The sequence below is a fragment of the Pogona vitticeps genome, chromosome 2 (genome assembly GCF_051106095.1).
Source record: "Pogona vitticeps strain Pit_001003342236 chromosome 2, PviZW2.1, whole genome shotgun sequence".
Taxonomy (NCBI): Eukaryota; Metazoa; Chordata; class Lepidosauria; order Squamata; family Agamidae; genus Pogona; species Pogona vitticeps.
In genome coordinates, this window is record NC_135784.1 from 36,826,642 (window position 1) to 36,851,177 (window position 24,536).

The 24,536-nt window shown below is 41.1% G+C and overlaps 1 protein-coding gene and 1 long non-coding RNA gene across 7 annotated transcripts in view; one reads left to right on the forward strand and one right to left on the reverse strand.

The window, feature by feature from the left end:
- Positions 1-24,536, reverse strand: part of FHIT (fragile histidine triad diadenosine triphosphatase) — a 928,323-nt gene that overhangs the window by 36,046 nt on the left and 867,741 nt on the right. The gene's annotated exons all lie outside the window — the stretch shown is intronic.
- Positions 1-24,536, forward strand: part of LOC140704330 (uncharacterized) — a 41,405-nt gene that overhangs the window by 8,994 nt on the left and 7,875 nt on the right. Inside the window, exons 2-4 of one of the 2 annotated variants that reach the window (XR_012083460.2) lie at positions 982-1,108; positions 18,711-18,776; positions 19,164-20,966. This is a non-coding gene — a long non-coding RNA (uncharacterized LOC140704330). Of the gene's footprint in view, positions 1-981; positions 1,109-18,710; positions 18,777-19,163; positions 20,967-24,536 lie in introns of those variants that run through there. The other variant, XR_013542799.1, reaches the window with a different exon arrangement.

Genomic DNA, 24,536 nt, shown 5'->3' on the forward strand with positions numbered 1-24,536 from the left:
GAAAATGCCTCCGGGACTCCGGCTCCGGATTTTGCCTCGAGGTTATCTCCTGAAGCCCTTTCCATAACTGGATATAGCCACAAGGCAGTGGAGGTTTAAATTCGGAGTGGTCCTTCTCCTAGATGGGCTGCCTTCCAGGGCTGACGAGCCCCACCTACCCGGCCTGATCTCTAATGATATGGAAGTATGATCTGACCTTTAAAAGTATACTCCCCCCAGGTGTACGAGATGTTAGTTGGTTTTCCTATTTACCAAATTTGGGTAAAAAGTAGGATTAGAGAGTTTCACATGCTGTTAGACACACTCTCCTGCTCATCCTCCTTTACAGCTGAGACTCTGCCTTTGCTCAGGTGATTTCTATTTACCATATTAGGATTGGAGATAGAGAGAGTATTTAAGAATTTCGCGCGCCGTTAGGCGCGGTCCATGAAACAAAGGCTTCAGCAAGACATCCAAAGAGAACGCACCTGAGTTTCATCCAGGCCTAAACCTCCTGGATGAAACTCAGGTGCGTTCTCTTTAGCTTTTAAAAATAAGTTTAAATAATTTTATGCTATTTGGGGTAGATTTATTGAATTTGTATTAGTGAAAGGAAAGGGGAAAGCCTATAAGCAATGATCAATACAATTTTGGAAAGGAGCAATTTTGTTTATTTGGGCAAACAGATACCCAGACTATGGAACGCCATCCCAACTGAGATTCGTCTGGCGCTGACGCTGATGACATTTTGGCGCCAGGTCAAAACCTTCCTGTTCTAGAAGGCTTTTAATTGAAATAATATCAACTGTAGGTCCTGATGGCAATTTTAGAGTATATATTTTAATTGTATTTTAATTGTTTTATATTTTAATTGTATTTTAATTGTTTTATATTTTAATTGTATTTTAATTGTTGTAAGCCGCCGAGAAACATTTGGGTAGAGTGGGTGGCATATGTTAAATAATTAAATAAATAAATTCTAATTCTTTTTTCTCTTCTCAGAAAATCCACAAAGTGCATTGCTCTCTTAACAACATGTGGAGAATAATTTTGTGTTTCCTGACTCTTACATACAGGGGATGAGGGCCTGTCCAGAAGGGTATACAAATCGGTATTTGGATCACTAGTGGTATGGTTTGGTTTTAACCCAATTGTATTGTCCATGTGTATTTCTACTTAGATCAATCATCTTGCCTCTGTAAGAGCTGTCCTTTTCTGGTACACGGCTAGTGGCTTCTGGTTTTTGGCACAATTCGGTGTGCTCCTATTTATCCCGTTGTGTCGCCTGTGTGGATGGCTAGTTGCCACCGGCCCCCTCTTTCTGGGAGAGATGGAAAAAGTATAGGCTTTTCTCAAGAGTGGGTTTAGCTTATCTTAGTTATAAGAGTATCAGCTAAGTGAAGAGTTCTCCGCAACACATTCACAAAGACACTTACAAATCACTGAAATTATGAGACCAACAACTGCTGTGTTTCTGGGAGGGTGGGAGACGTGGAACAAAAGGAACCTTGTAGCACAGTTTCTGTCATGGGTTCAACCAATATCTGAGGAAAAGTAGATGTTTGTAGATATTATCATAGGTTGCGCAGCCACTACAAATGGAACAGGGGAATGCCTCAGTCACATCATGTAACTACAGTAAGCCAAGCCCATGTTGCCTAAAATATCCAACCAACAATCATAGGTTTGGTTTACCGCACAGTCCATGAGATTCTTTTGCTATTTTCACCAACTTGCTTCTTTTTCTGAAGAGCAAATTGCATTTTGAAAATACAAGGCCTGTTGTCTCTTGGGGCCCATTTGTCAATTCATTCCACATGCCGCCATAACCGTGTCACATAAAATAAGAGCCATTCTGACAAGAAAGCCTCTCTCGTCTACCATTATCCAGTGGCACAGAATTTATATGATGAAATTTGCATTCATTTTAAGCCCCTCCCCATTTTGGCTGGAGACTGAAGTTGGCAACACACGTAGTGAACTTGTTCCCCCTCCCTCCTTTTTTAATCTCTCCCCTTTCAATAACATTACAAGATGGATTTAGAACACACCTCAAGCTAATATCAAAATGAAAATGAGTTTTCTGCCAGCGGAACAACAATAATGTGGTTAATTTGCCTAGAGCGATTATATCATATGCGCCTTGCTACAGTAGGAAATAGCTTTCTAATGTAGCGCTGTCTGCTAAGAGGATACAAGCTGCGTATGAGAATGTAAAAAGAACGGTGCGCCATCGCTTGCAGCAAAATTGAGAGCTAGAAAAACAGCAGACATAAAGGGGTTAGGAGGAGTTATGCTAATAATCCTGGTTTATAGGTCAACAAAAAATCCACAGAAGAGCGATGATCTGGCCAGCTGAGCTACATTTCATTTCAACCCTCTTCATTTCCCCTATTAAAATCTGTGTATCGGTGAAAGATTTTGTTAGCAGGGCTGCTTGCCGGTTCTGAGTAGCACTGGGCCAGCATTAATTCAGAAGAAAATTATATCTCAGCTTCTAGTTTGAAAAATTAATGAATACAGAGTGTTTTCTAATGTACTATATGTTATGAGGCCAACTAATGGACAATATATGTATATATATCATGCAATAATTTGTTGAATGAATATAAAAAAATAAATGAAATTAAATATTTGGAACAAACCACGATGTAACCAACAGCTTTGACTATAGTATGACAGTTCTGTAGTCTCAAACATTCTTCATTACCATTGTTTTGCCTTCTACAGGCAGCCAATTATATGAAGTTGAGCCTGCTCTTTCTTACTAGCTAACTCAAAAATTCCCCTTGGATGCATACCTTAACCTGGCAAAGAGGCTGAATGTGTCAGGACAGCTGAGAGCAAGACAGTGAGGGAAGATCTTCAGGATACAGGGAAGCTAGACTGTATATGGGGGCTAGACTCTGTTGTGAGTGTACATTCTTAGCAAAGCAAAAAAAGCAAATCGTGCTGCTTATATACCGCCCCATAGTGCTTCAAGTACTCTCTGGGTGGTTTACAAGTTAATTATGCAGGCTACACATTGCCCCCCCCCCCCAGTGAGCTGGGTACTCATTTTACCGACCTCAGAAGGACAGAAGGCTGATTCAGCCTTGTGCCAGCTACCTGGGGTTGAACCCCAGGTTGTGAGCACAGTTTTGGCTACAGTACAGCATTTTAACCACTGCGCCACGAGCCAGATCATCCAAGGGACAATGGTCAGAGTTGAGACTCCAGACTAAAATATGACCATATTTTAAAGAAATTAACAGTGGCATCAGCAGAAGAGAACTGATAGTCCCAGTGGAATGGAGGTTGATGAATTCTTGAAGAGCAGCCCAGGGCAGCATTGGGGAACTTTATTTCATAGACAATGTCAGTGACACTGAAGCTAATTTTTGTCAGCACTGTGCAGAAGAAGCCAATGGTAAACTGCCGGTACATGTTTTATTGAATGAAGAGACAATCCAATATAGTAAGTGATAGTGCTGGAAGATATAAATTCCAGGTCTGAAGGCACTGATTCAGCTAGTAGAGAAAAGCTAAGTACATATAGATGCATGAAAATAACACCTAAACATAATAATGGGTGGTGTTAGGGAGGTAAAGTGGATTGGCATAAATAATTTTCAAGAAGATAAACACAAAGTGTTTTATTCTGAAAATGATCAACTCAAAAGAAACAGGTTGTGTCTAATAGTAAGATGTGATGTAACACAAGCAGTCAGAGGCAATAAGTGATATTAATAAAATTTCATGGGGGACTAAGCACAACCGACAATGAATGAGAAGCACTGTGGACTGAAAACAGAAATATAACAAGTGATCTTTTCCATTTTATCCAAGAAATCAAAGGAAAACCTAAGCCTAAATTGGATATTATAAAAGATCAACAGATATCTTATATCTTCAAGATATTCTTAGAACCTTAATCTTCTCTAGCAGACCATTAAAATGTAAACACAAATGCCTATATCCAGTTCTTTGTCCTAACTAGAGTGGAGTCAATCAAATCAATGCTTCAGTTATGATGTATGGCTGATCCTGGATGAATAAAATTCTTCTTGCCCTGTTTGCTTCTATCCCTGAAAAAGGATCCATAAGACCATACTGATCCGTAAGACCCCCAGTTCATTCAAATATATTTCTCACAAACCCTACAATTCCTCATGCCTTGGCAATTCCCTACTAAGCAAATAGGGATTTCTGCAGCAAAACCTCAGCTAGAAGCTCCAAATCAGCTATAGTTCTAGAAGACTGAAACACTTATACTCTCAAATGCTGAAGTCAGAGATCTAACCCTACCATCCCTCATATCGCCCAATGTCTCTTTTTCAATATTTCATCTGCTTACACAGTAAAGTAATTCAGTAATATATATAGTATGGGCATGTGCTCCATTTCTGTATCTTCACTTTTGGCTTGATGTGACCAGCTGGGCCTCCTCTACTCTTTCCAATCCACTCCTCTTTCAATGTCAGGTTGTACACAACTCTGTCTCATTGTGCGCAAGTTGTGTGCAGCACAAAATCTAAAGAGGAACTATTTTATTAGTGGTTATTTGCTGCTGGTGGTTGTCAATTCCCTTGTTATGATGGAGCTATAGAAGAGGATACTGGCCAAAGACTGCAATTCTTCTCACATCGTCTCACCACCTTGCGTGGTTCCTCCATTCCTACCTGAAGCACCATGAGCTGGAGCAGATTCTCTAAGAGATCAAGAAAGGTGAAGTCCCCTTCCATTTTTGAGGCTCCCAGTATATTTAAAAATAAATAAATGCCAAAAGAATGATACAAACAGAGTGGCATATTCTAAATTTGAGGCCACGGCTGTGAGATACAAGCCAAATGACCCTTCTTTCCCCTTTCTTCTGACAGGGCTTAAGCCATCAACAAATAACTGTCTTTCTGGAGGTTGCTCTCGTCTAGAATGACTTTGGCAACATTGGCCATCCTCTTGAAAGAGTAGAGGTGATGTTTCCCATCTTGGTGAAAGAGCGGTTGTGCTGAAGGAGCTATGGAACAGGATGCTGACTTTTCTTTCATTGTTACAAACATCCTGCATAGTTTCTGTATACTAAGACCCACTTTTACATTATACATTATGGTTGTCTGGGCCAGGTAGCTGCTGTGTCCAGTACCAAGCTAATCTGGGAGTATACGTGCACACTTCTAGCAACATGGCAGAAAATATATGCATCACTGACTGAATGAGATCCAACACTGCATTGTGACCCAGTCTGATTGGAACAGGGTGAACATAACTGTGCCTGCTCACCCTTGCAAATGTTCTTTCCTTCATCTACCATAAGGGTAGCACACCTTGGGGAAGGCATCAGCAAGACAATCAACATTCATCATATTAATGGGAAGAAAAAATATTATGGAAGAGACCAGGACTGTGGGCGAGCAGGCTGATCTGCACCGTCAACAATGAACAGTGCATATTCATGCTTGGGTGCAAACTAACCATCTGGAAAATCTTATATGAAAGTCTGTTTTTTACAAATCAATGCCCCCAAACATGCAAGGTCAGCTTTCAGTCAAGCATAAATATTTGCAGAAAGAATACAACAAAGTTTTGCACACCCATAATTGTACGAAGCTTGAAACCACCTACAATCACACTGCAACTCATACATGGGCTCCAAGAGCATTCAGAAAAGCTTCAAGAGATCTGCAGTGTCTGAGTGGGTCATTCTGGTGCCCACTCCAGTTTTCAGGGCTTCTTTGGTATTCTTTGTTCCGCGGTAGGGAGCTGCCTGGCAAAGCAGTTGAGCCAGATGTTACCACAGCTGCCTGGCTCAAGTCTGGCCCTGGCCCTCAAATGCTTTAGATGAGCATTCATCTGCTCACTGGGCCATCTGGAGGGTTTTGTGTCTCTTTCAAATTATACAACCAATCACGTTTCCGGCCTATATGAAATACAGACTCCCAATCCATTACTATGTACGGAATAGATTGATACGATCCGTAGAATGGTCTATATAGAATGCTCAGGAATTGACCCAGTTCTGGTTTGGCTTCAGGTGATGTGAATACGTATTTTGGAAAATAAAGAAGAATTTGGCAGAATCCTTCCAAGCACTTGTAGCTGTGTTAACTGCACTGGAAGATATATCCAGAAGGGAACATAATAGCAGGATTTCATTCCAACATGCTTCAGCTGTGTTGGGCTTATAACAAACTTGGACACGATAGTCAAACCCCAGTGTCCTATTATAGAAGTGTAAGGGAACCATTAAATAGAGTCTGCATATTTTTGAGCAGTGTAAATTGTCAGCAACACATCATAGCTGCCAAATACTGACTACAATGGCCCTATAACAGATTCTGGATCCTGCCTGTGCGCAGCTCAGCGTGGTGAGCTGTGCGCAGCTCATCAGTGTGTCTTTTGGCAAGGCCTAGGGGCCTGGTCTGAAGGCATAACAGGCCACCTCCTTGTGAAAGCCAGAGGCTTCAGGAATGGCCATTGTAACAGCCACCCTCACACTTCACAGAGTGGTTGCTACTTCACCTCAAAAACCTCTGCTGCCACCAACTTATCCTTAAAAACCAAGCGAAGGACAAGTGTAATTTTGAAAAACAAAAACTGGTTTATTGATTACAAAAATAAGAATGGTAAATCACGGGTAAAGAATCAATTAATCAATCACTGTTAATAAACACTGGCTCACACAGACTACGTATTTCACCACTGACAGGCTCCCTCCCTCACTCTAACTACTAATCACTTTAAACTCTCAGCTCAGACTCTCATCTCTCATCTCCTCTCACACACTCATCACCCCCCTTTTTATACTAGCTCCTCCCCTTAAGTTCCACTCTCCGTTGCACCATAGGCTGATGACTCACTGCCCAGCTGTGACGGACATGTGATGTTATGTCTGTCCATTACAGCCATTCTCTGAACCAGGGACCATGTGGGACCTCCAGGCACACTGCCTGGAGTTCCATACAGAAAAGGAAGGTTACTAATATTCTATATGAAAAAAAAAACACAACACATTAAGGCTGAAACAATTTCAAGGCTTGTGATAATGGTGTCAGCATTGCCACTGTACAGTTGAAGATGCTGGAATTCTAGCCTTATTTATTCTGGACACACATTTATTGTCATCATCCCCAAAATACCCAGCCTTAGCTGACTTTAGAAACTAAGTGGGGCCTGACCTGCCTAAGACTTGGAGGAATGATGACCAAGAGATAGCAAAGTAGGCCTTGTTTGTTTGTTTGTTTTAGATGCTGTTTTTCTCTCTATAGGGGACCCAAGGTGGCTCACATCCAATAAAGCTATAAAACAGAGTTTTTAAATAGTATACAAATAATGTATTAAAAACAATTAAATCTATATTAAGATTAAAAATCACGATTAAAGACAACTTGAAAACATTTTAAAATCTGCAAATTAAAAACCAGCATTCCTGAGAAATGCTTGTTTTGGGTTTTTCGAGCTCTTTGGCCGTGTTCTGAAGGTTGTTCTTTCTAACGTTTCGCCAGTCTCTGTGGCCGGCATCTTCAGAGGACAGCACTCTGTGCTCTGGTGCAGTTTGTTTGGGAGTTAAGTATTTATGGCTGTGAGATCAGCTTTTGTCCTTTTCAGGAGATGGGTGATTATGGTAGATTAGTGTGTTTTTGTTGTGGGTGTATTGTTGTGATGAGGAAGAGAGATTATCTGTCACTGTGATTGATGGGTGTCATTAGCTGGTCTTTTCTGTGTAGTGATCACCAGTCCTTGCGGCTGAGTAGAGTTCGTTGACCTTTTGCAGGCTATATTTTTCAGTGCTGAGAGCCAAGTTTTGCTGAGTTTCAAACTTTCTTATTTCTTGTTGAAGATCTGCTGGTGCTTGTGTATTTCAGTGGCTTCCCTGTGCAGTCTAACATAATGATTGCTGGTGTTGTCCAGTACTTCAGTATTTTGAAATAGAATTTCATGTCCAGCTTGTTTCAAGTCCTGAGAAAACTTGCTGCTTAAAAGACTGTCTGAAGAGGAAGGTCTTTGCCTGATGATGGAAGAGCAAGAGGGAGGGGGACAACCTGGCTTCTCAGGGCAGTGCATGGTCCTTTTTGCCCAGATGATAATACTCAGCGAGATGGGCCAGTATATCTGACTCAATATAAGGCAGCTTCTATGTTGCTAAGCAAATCTTGGACTTCTTATTGATGCTAGTATAGGGTAGGAACATTTTCCCTTGGGAAAGGTTTATAGGTAGGTTGCTTTCAGTCCTTTTCAGACTGAAAGATCAGAGAAAGTATACACAGTAGGACTCCTATGTCCATGGGATCATTACCCACAGTCTGAAAATATTAAAAACATTAAAAGAAAAATCTAGAAATATGTATTTTCATTATGTATTTCCTAGAATTGGCCACTAGACCATGATATACATTCTTGTTGTTTGCTTGTTGTTTGCTATTATCCGCAGTTTTCAGCATCTGGAACCAATCCCCCATGGATACAGGAGTCGTACATTACTCTGAACTGGCTGGTGGCCTCTAGTTCTTCTCCAACATGTGTAGAGGTGCAGGAAGATTCCTCAACCATGCTTATATACCCGGTTTCTCCCAAAATAAGACCTAACCTGAAAATAAGCCCTAGTATGATTTTTCAGGATCCTCGTAATATAAGCCCTACCCCAAAAATATGCCCTAGTTCAGTGAAACCCCACCCTCCACCATTGTGCAGCAACCAGATGACATGACTGTATTTGAATAAATGTAGATTGTTGTACATGAAAAAAAAAAACCTCCCCTGAAAATAAGCCCTAATGCTTTTTGGAGCAAAAATTAATATAAGACCCTGTCTTATTTTCAGGGAAACACAGTACAATATTACTCCTTTTCTTCCTATTCCTGTTTTATACCTGCATCACATTGTCGTTATTCCAGCCCTTAGATCTCTTCCATTTTATCTAATTTTACAAGTCTCTATCTGACAGCAGAAATGTTTATTACTGCTGGAAGTCACACTGCTTCATTATCTCCTAGACAGGCCTTCTCTTCATTCTTGGACTTGATGGCCTTGTTGGCCCTTTCCAACTTTTCTATGATTCTATGATTCTAATATGCATTTATTAAACATAAGCATCCCAAATTTATATATAACTGCACATCAGATAGACCAGTACATCAGAGCACAATAGCCATTCCAAGTTTTTTTTTTTTTTAAAAAGCATCAATCTGATTTTTTAGCCCAATAATTCTAGTTCTACAGTTGTATGGATTCATTTCCCCCATCAAATTTGTCATTTCCCCCTTTATCTAGGGATGTAACAAATTATAGAATCATAGACTAATTGTATTGGAAAGGACGATTGAGTTCAATCCCCTGCTCAGCGCAGGAATTCAAATCAAAGCAAATATTCAAACATTTTTTTAACTTGAACAAAATGTTTCAGTAGTTTATGAGACTCCACTGAAAAAATGGTAAATCTGTAGTGAGTCCCCCCCCCCCCAGTCCTTTAAAAGAGTGAAAAGAATAGCTTTTTTTTTTTCTGGTCTGCAGCTGTAAAAATACTGATTTTTTTTGCATAACAAATTTGTATTTCTATACACGTGTGTGGGAGGGAAACAGCACTGGATGCTTGGCATAAGAAATTTTTATTTTGTGCAAAATACACATTTTCTATGCAAAATACAAGATTTTTATACAAACAAAACAGAACCGAATTCAAAACAAGGCAAAACACATCTTGTCACTAAGCCCAGTGGAGAGAAAATGTTGTAAGGAAGAAAAATAAGCTACAATTTGCATCTCTATCTAAAACTGATGGGGATAATTAAAATGTCCTTACTTGAGTTACTGGTCACACCTATCGAAGTTGCAGCCACTCTTCTGTAGCTATAAATTGGTTCCAATTTGATTTTGTTCAAACCAGCAAATCCCAATTCAGTTCCATAACCTTTTGTTGTAACAACATCTTTAACAAAAATGCATTGTGCATTTTCAACATTTATTGATTTATTAATTTTAGAATCATAATAAGAATTTTAGAACTGCAGAGCTGGAAGGGACCCTTGGGATCATTAAATCCAGTCACTGTCAAGGAGGCACAGTCGGGGAAGTGAACTTCCAAACTCTGGCTCCACAGCCAGAGATTTAAGCCACTCAGCTATCCATTGTCTCATTTTCAAGATGTCATCATTCTAACATAAAGACAGCAATTATTGACCTTGTTGTTGTTGTTTAGTAGTTAAGTCATGTCCAACCCCATGGACCAGAGCACGCCAGGCCCTCCTGTCTTCCACTGCCTCCCGGAGTTCTGTCAATTTCATGTTGGTTGCTTCGATGACACTGTCCAACCATCTCATCCTCTGTCGTCCCTTTCTCCTCTTGCCTTCACACTTTCCCAACATCAAGGTCTTTCCAAGGAGTCTTGTCTTCTCATGAGATGGCCAAAGTACTGGAGCCTCAGCTTCAGGATCTGTCCTTCCAGTGAGCACTCAGGGTTGATTTCCTTTAGAATTGATAGGTTTGTTCTCCTTGCAGTCCAGGGGACTCTCAGGAGCCTCGTCCAACACCACAATTCAAAGGCATCAATTTTTCGGCGGTCAGCTTTCTTTATGGTCCAGCTCTCACTTCCATACATCACGACAGGAAAAACCATAGCTTTGACTATGTGGAGCTAGTATTGTCCTTACATTTTTTATATATTTCCAATTGTAATTTAACACATATATCTTCCCCAGTATGATGGCTGTCCAGTGCCAATGGTATTTGGAATTAATATAATAAATAATTAATGTAACGATTACTCAAATAGAGACAAACTAACCTTAATCTTATTTAAACATGAAACCACATGACTGGGCAAATCAGATTATATTGTGTTTTGAACAAAATCTGGTAACCCTAGAGAAAATAACTAATAATGTTTTAATAGGATTATTCTCCTGTGGCAATTAGCAAATTTCATTTTTTGAATTAAAAAAGTCTTTTTTGGCAGTTATGAAGTAAACATGTATGTGTGAGCGAGAGAGCGACACATGCCAGAACAGCTTGCATAGATGGCTTCCGACCAAGGTATCTGTAGCAACATGTGTGCCAAACCATAACCTAATCCTCAGCATTATCCATACACATCCTCTTAAACAGAATTAATGGGACCGTTGGCAGTCGCTGATAAGCACGTTTTAAACTTCCTTTCATCCCCAATATCCAGCAAAACCCTGGCAAAGAGTCTTTGAGTTCTCTCTTACTGCCTACATTTCCGTTCTGCACACAACAGATTACTTTTTTGTTCTAATGTTAGCCATGAAACATTTCCTTCTGTGTTGTGTTACATGGAAGTGGGCTACTTCATAATGGAATTAAGGGCAGCCAAGTCACTGTGTTTGATCCTTCTTTGACAGGTGGCATTGCCTGTTCAGTCAAAGTCTTACATGATGGATATGTTCTTTCAAATAAGTTTAAGACAGAAAACATGCCTCCTGATGTTTTTTTTTTTATCAGTATATCAGTCAAAATCTAGTAGTACTGTTGCAACTAGAGTAAGCCCTATTGAATCAGCGAGGATTTGGTGAGTCAATATCTATGTAAGTTCTGGTGTTTCAAAGGGCCTACTCTAGTTGCAACTTACAGATTTTATCCACCACAAATATGCCTGAAATCCTACACCTGCTTATTAGCAGGTCGGACTCATTGAACTTATCAAAATTGCTTCTGAGTAAACATATAGGATCATACTATAAGTGTATTTAAGCCCACTGAAATCAATGAATTTTCACCCTTATTTTTTGATTCTGGCCTCTCCCTGTTAATCTCAATAGCTATTTCCTTTATTGGATTGTTCTAAATACAGGTATTGTTGCCTTTATGCCCTCCAGGTATTTTGGACATAACTCTCTTCAGCCCCCACAGCATGACAAATAATGCGAGATTATGGGACTTGTAGTCCAAAGATATAAAAGACAAATAGTTTGCCTACCCCATAGACCAGATGAACGGTACTCTGTTTGTCTGCAATACCAAATAAAAAGAGTATATAAAATTAATGAAATCCAATGTCCTTGTGATTCAATATCCTCCATTTTTTTACTCTTTTTTTCTCATTTTCTTCTTCTTCTTTTGTTGCATTGTTATAACACTTTACCTCAGCTTCCCTGACAGGTGAAGACCTTGCAACTTTGGCAGGTCTTCAGCAACCTGTTAGAAAAAGGGCAACAGCATCTTGCCTCAAAAGCAAGTTCCATATATTGGGGTGGTCACCAAGAAGGCCCTTTCTGGTATCCTCACTAAATGTACTTCTGAAGGTGGTGGGACCAAGAGAAGGGCCTATCCTGAAGATTTCAAATTCCAGACAGGCATGTAAGGAGATTCTCTGGATCATAGGATTTTAAAAGTTTATAGGATTTTAAAAGTTCATTAGCAGTATTTTGAAATTTGCCTGGAAATGTTTCTGTTCCTAGTGGAGCAGAGGAAAGAGAGGGATGTTCTTTACTCTACTGTAGTCTGAAGAGCTTGCAGAATACATCATGCGGAAGGCTGGACTGGAGGAATCCCAAACCGGAATTAAGATTGCCGGAAGAAATATCAACAACCTCCGATATGCAGATGATACCACTCTGATGGCAAAAAGTAAGGAGGAATTAAAAAACCTGGTAATGAGGGTGAAAAAAGGAGAGTGCAAAAAACGGCCTGAAACTCAACATCAAAAAAACTAAGATCATGGCCAATGGTCCCATCACCTCCTGGCAAATAGAAGGGGAAGATATGGAGGCAGTGACAGATTTTATTTTCCTGGGCTCCATGATCACTGCAGATGGAGACAGCAGCCATGAAATTAAAAGAAAGGAAAGCGATGATAAACCTTGACAGCATCTTAAAAAGCAGAGACATCACCTTGCCAACAAAAGTCCGAATAGTCAAAGCTATGGTTTTTCCTGTTGTGATGTATGGAAGTGAGAGCTGGACCATAAAGAAAGCAGACCGCCAAAGAATTGATGCCTTTGAATTGTGGTGCTGGAGGAGACTCTTGAGAGTCCCCTGGACTGCAAGGAGAACAAACCTACCCATTCCAAAGGAAATCAACCCTGAGTGCTCACTGGAAGGACAGATCCTGAAGCTGAGGCTCCAGTACTTTGGCCATCTCATGAGAAGAAAAGAGTCCTTGGAAAAAACATTGATGTTAGGAAAGTGTGATGGCAAGAGGAGAAGGGGACGACCGAGGATGAGATGGCTGGACAGTGTCTGCGAAGCAACCAACATGAATTTGACCCAACTTCGGGAAGCGGTGGAAGATAGGAGGGCCTGGCGTGCTCTGGTCCATGGGGTCACGAAGAGTTGGGCACGACTAAACGACGACAAGTGTGAAGAGCTAAATGTTGAACTATTGATACAAATTGTGTGTATTCAGATTGACACATTTTGTTTTGAGCACCATGTTCAGATTTCCTTGATTCAATTAATTGAAAAGGAACGACAAGGTGCATATAAACATTTCCCCCCCGTTGTTATTATGTGTTGTCCAGTCAGAACGGAGTTATGGCGACCTTAATAGGGCTTTCAAGGTAACTGAGATATTTAAGGAGTGGCTTTACTAGTTCCACTACCCCGATGAGTTTCCATGGCCAAGCAGGGACTCGAACCCTGTTCTCCAGAGTCCTAGTCTGCCACTGTATCCACTATGTATCCACTATGCCACCCTGGGCATTTCGTCTCATCAGCCCATCTCATATGCTCAGGTGAACTGTTGTATTTCTGCACATCTCATTCCTCTTTTTCTGTGCATTAAAATGAAGCAACAGATAGGTTTTCCAAATAGACATTACTACTTCTCAAGCACAGTGATCCATGCCAAATCTTGGTGCAATATATTCTGGGATGTCATCCAGAAATCCATGTGTAGGCAGAAGAAGCCACTTGGTGGCAAACATCCACCACACTACTGCCAGAAGAAAATAAAGTAAGGATGGACAGTTACCACAGGTAAAACCAAGGATTGCATCATAATATTGCAATGACCTTCATATGGTATTGCTGTGTGCCAAGTTTGATGACTAAGATTCATAATGAATAAAAAAACCTTTCTTGTTTTCTGCCAAAGGTCCTCATCCAATCTCTCCTTCCTCATGTTTTTCAGCAATGAACACTGTAATTAAATATTTGCTTAATGCAATGTATGTTAAGATCTGGCATTCTCACAACTGGATACTCTACTATCACATAAAATTTAACTGAGACAAAATTAATAATCCCGGACTCAATCCTGAAAGCAGGAGATCATCTATAGAAGATGTAGTCAACCTTGCTCCCCTACATCCTGGGAAATGATGATGTTTCTAGAGGCCCAATGGGGCTATTACCTATAAGCTGCCCTGAGAAGTGACGTCTTCTGGAAAATGGAAAATGTATACTGCCAACCTGATGGAAATATGGAAAGCTGCAATAAGTTCCATCTACTATCACGAGTTTCATGTCCCCTCAGAAAAACAAGGAAACTGGAAACAAAGTTTGAGAATACAGTGGTGCCTCGCTTAACGAGCGCACCGTACAACAACGAAATTGCATAGCGATCCCTTTTTGGGGATCGTTAATGCGATCGCTCAACGTTGTTTAGATAGGGCGAAACTCGCTTTGCGAAGATCGGTAAGCGTTTCACAAAACGAAGCCCGACGATCAGCTGTTCGGCGGACAAAATGGCCGCCGGAAGCCCCGAAATGGCCGCGTGCAGCGTTTTCGCGCCCTCGTTAAGCGAGGGGAGGGCGCGAAAATGGCTGCCGGCCATCCCGGAACATCGCTGAACGGTGAGTTTTCGGCCCATTTGGAACCGCATCGTTTAATGCGTTCCAATGGGTTTTTTTGATCCATTCAGCGATGTTTCGCTATAGCGAAGGTTAATCCGGAACGGATTAACCTCGCTATGGGAGACACCACTGTATAAAAATCCAAAGCTATAGGTGCAAGACCAACAAAGCTTTAATAGTCTTCTTGCAAGGATCGGAGAGGTGAGGCAGTCGATTGTAGATAGCACCATGCAAGATGCTCTTCAGGAATCCAACAAAAAAAGGGTCATGGCTGGAGAGGGTAGTCACATTTGGAAGTGGTCCAGCCTAGAAGCTTGTCCTGGTTTTTCTTTATCATGTTCTCCACATTCAGTGCAAAAGGTGACAGCTCTAAGGCTGAGATGACAGCCCAATAAGGATGTGTGTCACTGTTGCTTTTGCCTGGGAATTTTTTCTGCAAGAAGCTGAGATAAAAGTCTCCACATAAAGCCTATTTTAGTACTAACGTGATTGAATACACAGGGAACTGAACTCAGATTCTGAACTGCCTTAGGCCACGTGGGAGAAATCAGTTTTCATTTCTTCCATACCCAAGTTCTGCAAATCTCATGTCCTTTCTACCCAAAACATGAAGCCACATGCCCTTTGGTCAGGTCCTGATGAAAAGTGAAACACAGCCAAATTCTCACCCCTCTTTAATAAGTATAAGGTATGCAGCTGACAAAAGGATAGAACGAAACAGCTTTCTTGACCCTCTTGGAGTGCCAATATTAGCTTGGGGCTAAGATACCCAGTGTGGTGCAGAATTTAGGATGGACTAGAATTTAGGAGGCCTGGGTTCAAATGCATCCTCAGTCATGGAAATTCAATTCTGTGACATTGTGGAACTGGTAAAGCCACACTTTAAATCTCTCCCTTGCCTTGAAAGCCCTTTTAGAGTCACTCTAAGGCAGTTCCAAGTTGATGACACATAAGAACAACAGGGGCACCCCCAGTTTTTCTAGGGATGTAGCTGTAGTAGCTAACAAAGGGACAAAGGCCTCTTTCCAGTGAGGAAGAAATCCTGGAATTTACCTCTCTGACAAGGGCAGAGTGAGAGCGAGACATTGATAATGATAATGATAAACTGGGAATCTACAGGAGGCAGCCTAGACTACTAGGTGTGTTTACTTGTACCTGCAGTACACAATGGCTTTTAAATCCAGTAGTGAGTTGCAATTAGAGTAGGCCCATTGAATCAGTTTGGTGAGTCAGTTCATCTGTCAATTCCACTGGTTCAATGGACCTAGTCTAGTTCTACCTTATTATTCGATTTCAGCCAGTTATATTTGTTTGATATCACTTTGACTGCTATGGCTCCATCCTAAGATCCCTTGATATGCAGTTGGGTGAGGTAATTTGGATTCTTTGCTGGATTATTGCTGTTGTAATTTACGGGGGGGAGGGGCCTCTACATCTCTCTAATGGGAGAGGTCTAAGTACCTCACCAAACTACCAGTCTGGATTTTGTAGGATGGAAACACAACGGTTAAACTGGTTATCAGACTGCTCTGACTTGATGGCGCAGATAAACCCTGTGTCATACTGAAAGAAGGTGAGAGCTATATATCCTTATGGATGTCATAGCCATGATAAAATGACTCCTAACTCCTGATGAGGACTGTCACAACTGTCTGAACCTCAGGCTCTCCACACCAGTGGCTTGTTTTTCTTCCTATTCTTCAAGGGGAAGAACGAACTCAGTATTATACAGTTCTTGACAGGAAAATCAACAAGGCATTCGCAGAGCATATGTCAATGCGACCTGACATATGACAGGTAGGGAGAAGAGTAAAATACCCTCGTCATTTAACATTCCCTTTGAAAAAAAGAAAAAAGAAAGAAAGATCTTCTTGCTATGTGGTGTTATTGGTTCTTTTTATAGTCCATTTTGTTATAATGATTCAGAGTTAAATGCCATGACATTTAAATCAGAAAAAGATAAGAGGTAAACACCCAAGATGTGGCAGTCCAAAAGGAATTTGAAAAATGCCTGCCAAAAATATTGTAACCCCAACCCTGCCAGTGTCATGTTGAGGCGCTTTAAGAGTTGTTTACTGGCAGGGAGATACAGCATTTCTGCATGAAGGTCAGCCGTATATCTCTGACATGTCCCTGGAGTTCAGGAAACAATGATATCCTTGCAGCCAGAGCAAATTCTGCTTCCCCCCCCCCCTTGAAATCTTCGGTGCAGATGACTTGAACTATTGCCTTTAATTGGCCAAATCAATCCCATAAGTGTGTTAAGTGTGTTCTTCTTAGCACTCTCTTTGCCTACCCCAAATCGGGCTAGAATCCAAAAGAGTTAGTGTTAGCCCTGGCTGGATGATGACTACATTCTTATACAGAAGGATTGTACCCAATGAAATCCTTCTCTATGTAACTCCATGCTACCAGAGGACCAAACTAAACATTAAAGGGAAATGCATATCCCTATGATTAAGATGTTTTCTTTCCACAGTGAAATTTCCTTAGCTTGTACATACTTGAACAATCAGACGTGCAAATTAAGCCTTTGTTTGCTTTGCAGTGGCTGATCACAAAACAAAGCAAGGTAAATGCAAGATGTGTAGGTGAGGAAAATCATGTGCTGTGGCAAACAGATTCTTTTACCATTTGAGGGAGCATGTTTACAACATATGGGCTAAACATACTGTCTAGTTTGACCCTGACAACTATGCCTAGGCTTTCTTGATCAAATATCATAACACTTACCCTGTAAACACCCAAAAGCATACTAACACAGACTATACTGGTGCCCCACATGACGACGATAATCCGTTCTGTCAAAATCGCTGTACAGCGAAATCATCGTCATGCGAAAAAAACACCATTGGAATGCATTGAAAACCGGTTATTGCGTTCCAATGGAGAAATACCTCATCGTCCAGCGAAGATAACCCCCCTTAGAGAACCGCTGTTCAGCTGTTTAAAATCGCTGTTTTGCAAAGCTTCTGTGTGGAAAACAGCCATTTTGCGAAGGCAAGGAAGCCATTTTGTGAAGGGAAGCCATTTTGCGGAGCCGAAAAAATCATCATTTTGCGAACAAATGGTTCGTGAAGCAGGGACCTAATCAATGTAAAGAGAAAAAACCCCATAGGAACAATCGATGACAAAAAAGTCATCATCGAGCGATTTCGTCGTCATGCGGGGGTCATCGTCATGTGGCCACCACTGTATACTCAGACATCTGTGCTATGCTTGCTCCTGACAGACAGTATAATGTTGCTACCTAAATGAGCTTCAGATTTTAGCATCATATTCTGATATCCCGATATCTATAAACACAGAAAACTATGGAGAGATAGTTCTGTGCTTGCCCTGCTCTAAAGAACTCTATATTTTGACTGGGCTCCATGGCAGCACATAAAAAATGCATGTCAAACACTTCAAGGACTCATAGTACCTCAGTCTCAGTGAGAGACGTCTAAGGGGGAAAATTACTCTCCTAGTGGTGAGATGATGTTTTTGTTTTGCAGAAACCTTGTGAGATTTCTTAAATGTTTCCTGGTCATTTTGCGGGGAGAGGGGGAGTCAGGTAAAAGCTCCTGTGCATCCTTCCTGCACAATATTCCCTGGAAAGGGCTTCGTTCTGTACAAAATGTTTCATTTTTTCTGAATAGGGGAAAATTGGGTGGGCGGAAATAAGCAGCAAAGATTAGACTGAGGTATTTTTCTCACAGGAGATGGAGAAAACTCCCTCACGTGAGAAGTCTAGGTATGTAAACACAGAGACTTTTTTTTTAAAGGAATGAGACATTTTTGGATCCTCCTTCAAACTCCTAGTAAAAAAATACAGTAAAATGGTGTTCCACTTCCCTTGTGGATGGTCCATTCCCTTCAGGGGGATATATCTGTCAGTATCTTTGATGGGAAAATGGCGTTTTCTGCATCTGGTTCCGCTTGTGCCTGTTGAGCTAGATCCTCTGAAGTGACACTTTTTGTGCTAGTCTAAAAGTAGCATTCCTTCTGTTCCCCCACCTGCAGTAAGAGAAAAAGCTTACCGAAAGAACAAGATGAGAGAAGACTGCATCAGGAGAGCCATGGATGGAGGTAAGGATAACACCCTGTACTATTCGTAGGCACCCCCCCATCTGAAATGGCACACATGATCTTCTCAATTCACTGCCAGAAGTTACACCGTGTGGCCGTAAGTCAGTGCAGAAACAGTCTTCTTACAGGTATGGAAAAATAAGTCTATATCTGTGTACGGAGCATGATTCATGTTCAAGGGGATCCTGCCACCTAGAGCAGGGATGGTGAACGCAGTTGCCATTTCATAAAAATGAAATACTCTCCTAATGGTGAGAAACCAAAGGAAGGCTTTGATGAGACAAAATGGCCGGGTATAACAGCATGCTTCTTTTAGCTGGCTGATTATTTAACATCTTTCCCTCAGGATTTGAAACTCATTTCATTCTCATCTTTTCACTTTCACAGACACGCAGAAACAAGCAGGAAAAAGCAGCCCCACCTGTACACAAGCAGATGACAACGCAGAAACACATTAAATCCAGTCCTGTCAGCAGAGGGGTTTCCCTAGGCAGAGAATACTCAAGAAGTGGATTATCATTCCCTTCTTTGGGGAACATCCTGGGACTGTGCAGCTTGACCAAAAGCCACACAGGCTGGCTTTTCTCCCAGAAGTGCCCAGTGGGGTATCAAACTTCCAATCTCTACCTCCGCAGCCAGATACCTAAACTATTGAGCTACCCGACCCAGCCAGTTGATATCGGATGAAACCAGTATATATTTCAGAGGCTCAAACCAGAGTTTGGTGATCTCTGCTTAAAAGCTAATGCTGTAATAGCTATGCAGGCATCCCTAAGATGTTGTGGGCCGAGAACAGGAGTGGCTTGTGGACTGGGGCAGAAGGTGCCTCACCCTAAACATTTGGAGGAGCAGGTCCCTTGCCCTGCTCATGACCTACGCTTGTCTAAGAGTAAGACTACTGCAAAAAAATAATAATTAAAATCTGTTTTTTCTATCTATTCTGTCTTTTTTTTAAAAAGAAATAATTAGTGCCTCAATGTTCCCATTATAATCTGCCAATATGATTGCCATTTACTCCACCTCTGAGAAATGGAAGACGGTTCCAAAGGACAAGCAGCATTCAGACTCTATTGATATTCGCTGCCCTTATGTCATTACAGCCAGCCATGCTCTGTCAAGGACAATTTCCCCCCTGCTAATCACTCAGCTCATTTCTTAAAAGCTGCAGCTCAAACAAAAGAGAGAGGCTAGGTGGAAAAAAAGAAGAATGTGTATCTTTAAAAAAAAAAACAACAACACTGGTAGCAGTCCTTGCTCTTATTCAAAGAACGTGATGTAATGCCATTCCCTTCCCAATGGGGGGGAAAAAAACTCAAGTGGGGTAGAGTTGCATGAGGTTCCAGATGAGAACAGCAAGAAGTTACTTATTTAGTCTATACAGTAGCTCTTACCGGCCAGGTTGTTTGGGGGATTATTTTCTGGATTTTCCCAGGAAAAGTATAACGCTGCATGCTACGGCTGTTGTAGCTGGCTCGATAGCTCAGTGATTTAGGGATCTAGCTGCAGAGCCGGAGGTTGGGAGTTCAATTCCCCATGGTGCCTCATGTGAGAATAAGCGCCCTGGATGGCCTTGGGAGACCTGCACTGTTCCAGGGTGCCCACAGAAGAAGGGAATGGCAAAACCACTTTTATGTATTCTGTAGCTAGAAAAACCTGGAAAGGGTTGCCATAAATTGGAATTGTCTTGATGGCACACTCTTGTTGTTGTTATGCCTGTTTTTTTTATCAAATACTGTTACGCAAAGTATATGAGGGTGGTTTGGTCTTGAATGGGAAGTAAAGATCTATTAGGTGTACACAAGATCTGTTCCTTGTTTGGTGATATGGAGTGAATCAGCAGCCTGCATTTTTAGACCTTACCAAGGGAGGCTGGCAATGGCAACTCTCACAATGCGCATGTGCACTTCCTATTTTATCACTACGCCTCTGGCAGGGATGCAGCAGGGACATGAGCCGAAAACTTTGGCATGCCCCATAGGCACTGGTGGCTTTAACTCTAGAAATTCCCCATATGATACTTGAACTCAGGCAAGGGAGAAGGAAGAGCAAAATCCGTCTCTGCAGAGTGGCAACTAAATACTGTGGGAGCCGATGAAGGAAAAAGGTTCAGGTAGAGATAAGGGAGAGTGTGAACCTCCAGAATCCAGTTTCCCATTTCACAACAGGGAAGATGTATTTATATACAACATGGTGATTTAAAGTCCTGCAAATGAATATTTTGCACAGGTGCTTACTGCACATATGTGACCTCGGACATTTGTAGTTTGTAATCGAGGCAGCAAACCATGTCAAATGGCTATATTATAATTTATAAATCTACACTAAGTACTTGATTTGCTTTGCATATTAAACAGAAGAAGAACATTTTTATGAGAGATCATAAAATCCATTCCACCAGAGTGGGGAGAGACATTATGCTCCTTGTCTTCTACAAAGTTTAATATCTTTGTTGGGGCTCATAGGCTTGATTTCTTAATTCTCTCCCTTTCTGTGCACATGTTCATATACTAGCTGGGGCCAACGGAGCTTGACTTTGCGTCTTCCAATTTCTAATTGGTATATATAATTTACTTCCCACAATCTGCTATGCCAGATTTTCTATGCATTAGTCTAATTAAGTTAAGCTCAATAATTATGTTTCTGATATCATAATGGGACACATGGAACTCTGCAGATAGTGTTCCAGGTTCAGCCAGTCCTTCCAATGTGATCTCTCTATCATGATCCCTCCTTTCAGGGCTCAGCAAAAACATGTCTCTGTGTTGGCAACTTTACAAGCATCTGAAAAATTTGTGTGATTCTATGGTGTGATCTTTTTAAAATAACGTTTCCAAAATGCTATGTGTTTGTGCATGTTGCAAATGTAAAAGTCCTAATGTAGGTGACACTTTATGATATGTAGGAATTTCTGGCAGGAAGGGAGACAGGGAATGCAAAGTAAATATCACATAACCTTGTGTTACACCTTAAGGAGTGACACAGACAAATGAACACCGTCATCCCCACCACCAGCAGCAACAACAAAATGAAGAATAAAGAGAATAAACTGGGATAAAGCTTTTAACTTCCATCAGCTGCTAATGCAGCTTAGAACAAAACTCAAATGACTGAGAAGTCCAGCTAAATATTCGCCTTGCGCTGAATTTATCAGAGGAGCTGTATGGTTACCCAGTCTAAAAGAGTGTTGTATGACAGCCACCATCACAGTGGAAAATGTCTCTTTCTTATTGGGATGTGTAACTAGGATTGGGTGAGAGGCAGGATCCCACCACCCATGCTTATGCTATAAGGCAAACCTCCAATTCAAGAAGAATGTGAAGTAAAATTTCAGAAAATTATTTGGTTTGCCTTGGAAAAAGACCCCAAGATCCCAGAAGCTAGTATGGACCAGGAGCCATTGTGGCTACAGTATTTGAAAGCACCACAAAGTATTTTATATGATATGAAGAGAAACCAGAGTATACACAATATTTTGTATTTTGTAATTCCTCACTCTTACACGCGAGAGAGAATAAAGGATTTACCTCCCTACCAGGGAGATAACATTCCACATTACTCAAAGTGGTGGTGCTCATGTACTGGAATTCTGAGAAACCTTCAACGGTGGTTTCACCTGTAGCAGATTGAAGTAGCCTAATCTGGATACCAGCAGAGCATCGATTATTATTACTATTAGGATATGAGTTTGGTCCTATTGACAATAAGAACTGCTGTTGCATTGCACTTTGATTTTTTTTTTTAAAAAGTTTAAAATAAGGGGTCTGCATGATGTAAACAGAAGCATAGATTATTATTATTTTTAAATGTATAGTCCTATTTTTTTTTTTTAATCTAAAATACAGGTTTTTAGCACTTGCTGCTGCTAGCAGTGTTGATGTTCATTCAGGGGCACAATGTCTGATAGAGACAGACCTTATTTTTTTGAGACACCTTTTTTCATCCAGATTTCGGCGGTGGGGGGGGAGGGGACCTGACAGTATTCATTACATCCTAACTATTGGTTAATATCAATTATGCCATAAATTCAATTGCACAGGATCTGACTGAAGTGGGAACTGGATATGACACCTCCTTCCCCCAACCTTAGTTTCACTGGTAAAAAAAAATGGCTCCAGCTTTTGCTACCCTGCCACCTATAGGAGAGGTGGGTGGGTGAGTGGGTGGCAGGATTATGACCAAGAAGCAAGAATGAAATAGAGCAGTGGATTTTCTATAGCACACACCTGCCCTGCCTCTGCTGCCTAGCATGTGGATGCTGTGTGCATCCTCGCATTCAGGGTATGACACACCACACTTTGTAGTGTTTCCATTGTCGCTCCCTCTTTATAATCCTTATGGGTCACGGGAGAAGAAGGAGCAATTTCTCAGGCTAATAGTAGCTCAGAGTGGATTTTTTAAGTCGTTTCTAATGATGCATTTGAAGTGCAAACTAGAGAAGGTGCTAAACTGAGGAGTCACTGCTTGAACCCATCTTTGCATATTTGAGTTTCTTATCAAAGATTATTGAATATCCCTCCTATATTAGCTGAGACTGCCATTCGCCACTCTAATGAATTCTTTAGTACTGCTTCTGTTCCACACCGCTCTGAGACACTGAGTCCCTCCAGCTCTACAGCCACTTCCAGGGAGGTAATAAATAAGCAATATGTTCTAGAGGTCTCAACCATACCCTTACAGAACGGGGGGGGGGGGGGGAACTATTTATTTATTTATTTATTCAATCAATTGATATCCTGTTCCCATTAGTGTCGCAGCACTACTCTGGGTGGGTTGCAACTTGTAAAACAGAAAAAGAAAAATAGAAATATTAAAACCCATAGCAATAACCCTTAAAAAAAAACCGGATGGCACCGACTAATCTCAACTACCTTTGTAAAGTGAAGTAAGTCATCTGGGCATTTTAAAAAATGTAACATTTAGAACCTAAGCCAAAATATCTGAGAAGATTTATGTCATTGTTCATATACGTAGAAAACCAGATAAAATCACTGGCACTGGTTGGAGTTCTCTTTCTGAATTACAGAAAATACTTTTGATGACATGGTTGTGGTCTAATAAACTACTTGACCCTGATACTGGGTTCTGTACAAGGACCACACAGGTGTGTTACTTTTTTGTCATAACCCCACAGCCAGCTTCATTGTGATTCATTTTCTCCATGGCTCAGGAGCTCTAGCACTTGAATTTCAAATTTGTCAGGAACGGGGAAACTGGGTGCTGAAAGCTTGACACAGACGTCTGCATCCATCATCCCCCTATGTTCTGATGTCACCTGAGCTCAGTGTAGACTGTAAGGCCACAGTGTTATAATAGGAAAGAACTCTTGAGTAGCTGCACCACCGTTAAGAGAGCCTGAAAACACTCATTCACTCTTAACTAGTAAGTTGACACCAGCTCTACACTTCTTCATAAGCGGAAAGGGCCAGAGATATCAAAGAGGTATAGCCTGCCTACAAATATTAGTAATTAGCATGCCGTTCAGTTGGAATAAAAATATTGCAATGTAGTGGCAGCTTCTCTTTATGAGGCACTATTTAACATTCCAATTATCTTTTAACGTATTAACCTCTGAATCTGGCTGAGGTACAACAATCTGGAAATCCTTTTTGCTCATCCACAGTCCAGTTGTAACTAATTTCATTTCGCAACTCTGCCTCAATTAACATTTTTTTTGTATTTCATACATGAGTAGCTGCATCACCGAAATATACAATCTTCTCCCAAAATTAATAGCCAAGCCACCTTCTCTCTCTCTCTCTC